The sequence below is a fragment of the Engystomops pustulosus genome, chromosome 10, assembly GCF_040894005.1.
Source record: "Engystomops pustulosus chromosome 10, aEngPut4.maternal, whole genome shotgun sequence".
Taxonomy (NCBI): domain Eukaryota; kingdom Metazoa; phylum Chordata; class Amphibia; order Anura; family Leptodactylidae; genus Engystomops; species Engystomops pustulosus.
In genome coordinates, this window is record NC_092420.1 from 58,814,277 (window position 1) to 58,819,320 (window position 5,044).

Genomic DNA, 5,044 nt, shown 5'->3' on the forward strand with positions numbered 1-5,044 from the left:
GCACTTCCTCAGTCATGTGAACATTGGAGCTACGTATCAGTTTACATGACATTTCTGAAGCTGTTGACATCTGCATTGTCTTATATAGTACTACACTGCCCTCTATTATCTGCTATGAGAAATATTTCTAGAAAATCAGACTTAAACAGGTTATTGGGTCTATATGTAACATATGTCGGATATTTCAGGATTTAAAGTAGCCATGTTATGTAGTAGTAGCCCTCCACAAGCCACCTCCCCCACCTAACACAGGAATGCATTTATTAAGTCGTTGTGCAGGTTTCCCAGTATCAATCTGTTCTGAGATGACTGTAGTCATTACTGTATAGAAAATGATTTCTGTTCACCATTGCTTAGCCATATTGTGACTGGGGGGTATACATTTTATTTTTGGAATTTTAACCCTCATTTTCTATACAAAATAATCAAACTCGTAATCTGATAAATATACACAACAAATCTGAATTACTCCATTCTTTTACTAAAAGTGCATTTTCTGTGCAAACATTGTTAACCATAAGGTTGACATGTTTAGTATCACTGTAATGACATGCAATGAGATTGGACCTGAAGGCTCGGTTGAAGGCTATCAGTAGTAATTTACATTTCATGTTCACATGTTCAATATTCTAATTATGTGCCCATGTGTAGACATTGATTAATGTGTGGCCTTATTTAACTTGTTCTGCCAGTTGTCTCAACATTGTGTGTCAGTATCAGTATTGTCTCAGTATTGTATCAGTATTGTCTTCTGGAGAGCCATGCTAGAGCAGGATGGGTGAGAAAGCTTTGTAAAGGGCCTAAGAAGGCTACATGACTTGGAAATTCTAAGAACACTTCAACTTCAACTGTATTAAATATGGATAGACATTCAGTATATCTAATATATAAAGCTGGATGTATGTGTTTTTATGTGTGTATGAATGTATGTCCCCTAGGGGACTCAGCCTCTTTTGGCCTTGAGGACGAGGCCCCATTTTTCAAATCTGGCCTGTGTCACTATAAGTGGTTATAGCTTTGGGACGCTATAAGATATCCAGGGGATTTTGAGATTGTTTTCTCGTGACACATTGTACTTCAAATTAGTTTAAAAATTTGGATGAGATCTTTTAAGTTTAGTTATGAAAAAAACCAAATTTGGCAAAAATTTGGAAAAATTCTTTATTTTCAAGGTTCTAAATTCTCTACTTTTGATGTAGATAGTCATAGCACCCAAATAAATTCATAACTTACATTTCCCAAATGTCTGCTTTATGTTGGATGGTTTTTTAAGATTCCACATATTTTACTAGAATGTAATGAGGCTCAGAATTTAGGTATCATTTTTCACATTTTTTGTAAAATCAGCAAAACCCGTATTTAGATGGACCTGCTCAACTTCTAATTGACACTGAGAGGCCTAAATAATATCTAGAACCGTAAATTACCCCATTGTGGAAACTACACACCTCAATGTATGAAAAACCACTTTTAAGAAGTTTGTTAACCCTTTACGTGTTTTATAGGGGTTAAAACAAAATGGAGTCTGCAAATTGTAATATTTTTTCACAATACACTAATTTTGATGGAAAATTAAACATTTACAATGGATTAAATGAAAAAAGGCTCCACAAAGTTTGATACCCAATTCCTCCCGAGTACACCGATGCTCTATATGAGGTGGTAACCTGCTGTATGGGCGCAAGGCCGGGCATAGAGGGGAAGGAGGCGCCATCCAGATCAGATTTGCTATGTCACATTGTACAGGCTATAATTTTCTTTCTTTTTTTATTGAGGACCTATTGGAGCTTATTTCTTTTGCCACATGAGATGCACTTTTCTGGTACGTAATTTTGGGGCATCTATAGCTAATTGGTGAGATTTTATTAACTCTTTGTTGGTGGAGAAAATGAAAATCATAAATTTTTAGGAAAATGTTTTTCTTTTGGTCGTTAACCATACCATAAAAATAGTATATTATTTTTATTCTATGGGTCGCCACAATTACGAAAAGACCTCATTTATATAGATTTTTTATTTTTTCCCATTTTTACTGAATAAAAAGTAATTTGGCAAAAATGTTGTTAATTTTATCGTCTTTCCGTCTTTCATATGCATAACTTTTTTTTTTCGCCTCACAAATCTTATTTTTTGCGAGAAGGATTGTTCTTTTTAGTGGTCTTATTTTAGAGTGCATAGCATTTTTTAAATCTCTTTTTAGAGCATTTTTTTTAATAGGGTATTAATTGAAAATTATCTTTTTTTGGAGCTTTTTGGTTTTTTTTTACAGGGTTCACTTTGAGGTTCTAATAATGATTCTGTTTTATTATGCAGATTGTTATGCTTGACCGCGGCGTGTAAGGGTTTAACACCGCGATCGGAGTCGGCTCCGATCGCGGGTGTTAGCGCAGGCTGTCAGCTGTGATAGACAGCTGACAGCCGCTGCTTCTGGTGCCGGCTCCGTTCGTGAGCAGGATACCACGTCCCGGTGCTCTTAGCATGTAGCCCCGGGGATGTAGTATAACGTCGTGGTGCGCCTAGGGGGTAAGGAATCTGCACCGTCATGTTTACAATCACCAAATTTTGCACAGTTGTTCCCTGTGACTCAGGCAACGTCTTAGACCAGGTTTTGAGATAAAATTTTCACTCTGCACTTTCCGAAATCCAATTATTAACCACCATATACAGAAGCCATTGGGGGCATTTACTAAGGGCCCGATTCGCGTTTTCCCGACGTGTTACCCAAATATTTCCGATTTGCGGGGATTTTCCCTGTATTGCCCCGGGATTTTGACGCACGTGATCGGATATTGGCGCATCGGCGTTGGCATGCACGCGACGGAAATCGGGGGCGTGGCCGAACGAAAACCCGACGGATTCGGAAAAACCGCCGCATTTAAAAAACAAAAAGTGTCGCGGAGCTTGCACTTACCTTCACCAGGAATAGGCCGGTGTACTTGAGTGCATTTCAGCGGACTTCAGCGCCTTAGTGAATCCCGGCCGGACCCGAATCCACCGCAGAGAACGCGCCGCTGGATCGCGAATGGACCGGGTAAGTAAATCTGCCCCATTGTCTGCTGCTGTGGCAGTTGGAAGCTGAAGCTCTGCAAAAAGGAAACTTGAGCTCTTATTAGAGTTCTGCTTTTAGACACTTCTGTAAAACCTATTTAGCAAACCTCAATGGTGGTTACAGAAGAATTAGAAGCTATGGGTACAAGTAGTTTTGGTTCAAGAATATCTCCAGTCATAACTGGAGAAAATATAGACCAATATGTGACCATTGTAGTTGAACTAAACCATCGGTTTTAAATCAGGCCAATTGTATCTTACGGGTCATTAGAATTAATTGTTTTAGAAACTGGTTGATCCTCTCAGTCAAACCTTGCTGAATTCATAGAAACATTTAGGGCTTTGAACAATGCATGTCACATTTAGAGGCAAACTAGCTTTAGACACACTATTTTAGAGAATCCAATTACCGCTACCTAGATGTACAAATTCCAGGGCAAGGCACAAGTCAATTAATACAGCTCTTAGACTAAGGTGACTTTGGAATTGACAGAAGTGAGCAAAGGACTGGTTGAACTACTCAAGACTTAAAAATTGTGCACATTTTGTGCAAAATGCCACAAATTCTTACAGTATATTTTGTCTCTCGTTATCTGTATAAGTACTGCTCATGTGGTTCTCGGCTCTATACCTGAGCCTTCATGTACAAACTTGATTCCACTTGTGTTCTATCCATTGATTCAAAGCAGAGCACATGGACAAATAGTCAACGTACACGTGTCCCTCCGGAAAAACTCAGAGCAGGTCCTTTTCCTAGCACGTTCATGGCTTAGGCAGTCTTTATCACTGTTGTTGGCATATAAGTTGACTTTTAACGCCAATGACACATGGGGTGCAAACAATGGACCCTTCGTGTGCATATAGCCTTATATATAAACACAATTTACAATGTTAAACTCAGGTATAGATATAATACTGAAATCCATTTGTCATATAAATGCCCATTATTTCTGTCCTTCTGCCATCAGGAATAGAAAAGTGAGGCATTTATCTTACTATAGCTGCTGCTTACTGTTTGCATTTTCTATCTTACTGCGTCTATTGTATATGCTGTGTAAATTTCACTGTGGCGATTTATCTTCTTACTGCTAAGGTTGTAACCTTTGCAATCTAAAAAATTGACTCCATCCACCAATCCTCTGTTATTTGAAGCACAGCTACAAAAGGCTGTACAAAGTTTATCTAAAAGTGTTGCCATTGCAAACAAAGTTATATAGAAGATTGAAAGTAATATTGTACATACTGACGCTGATAAGGAAGGTCTACTGCTACACGTCAGTCTAGCTTTTGGTTGATGTAACTCAGACTGATATTTCCCTAGGAAGGAGTGCATCTGCTACAGCTTTGCCTGAAGAGGCTAAGACAGATGTAGGTAGATTTATTAGTTATTTTACTTTTAGTTTGTAGCATAAAATATATAATTTATGCTTGTAACCTTGTCCAGCCTCTGACAGGATCGAGGAGTCTACTTTCTCACCAAATTCGAATTTTCTCCCACTAACCTGTACACAGCATAGAATATAAAATACTGTCACTAGGAATACAATATTATTATGGTGAAGGGTATTTAAAACAAAACTTTTAATATATGAAAGTTGAAACCAAAATAAGTACAAACCATTTAGGAGCATGTTCTTCTGGGTGATCTAGTTAACCAATCAGTAAATGTACAACTGAAAATAGAAAAAAGGTTAGATCTTACTCACGTAGCTATAACTAAGGTAGGGAGGTATTCTCGGTGGTAAAGACAGTGTATAGGGAGGTCACATGAGTAAGTCCAGGTCAGGATTAAATGTTAGCACTTCCCCTGGTACACCCTATCATACACTCACTCTGACACCCCAAAATTTGCTCCTGCCCTTATAAGGATGGTCCCAGGCTATCATTAGTGAGAGGATGCCCTGGTATTCCCTAGAGCAGTGGTGGCGAACCTATGGCACAGGTGCCAGAGGTGGCACTCGGAGCCCTTTCTGTGGGCACCCGAGCCATTGCCCAA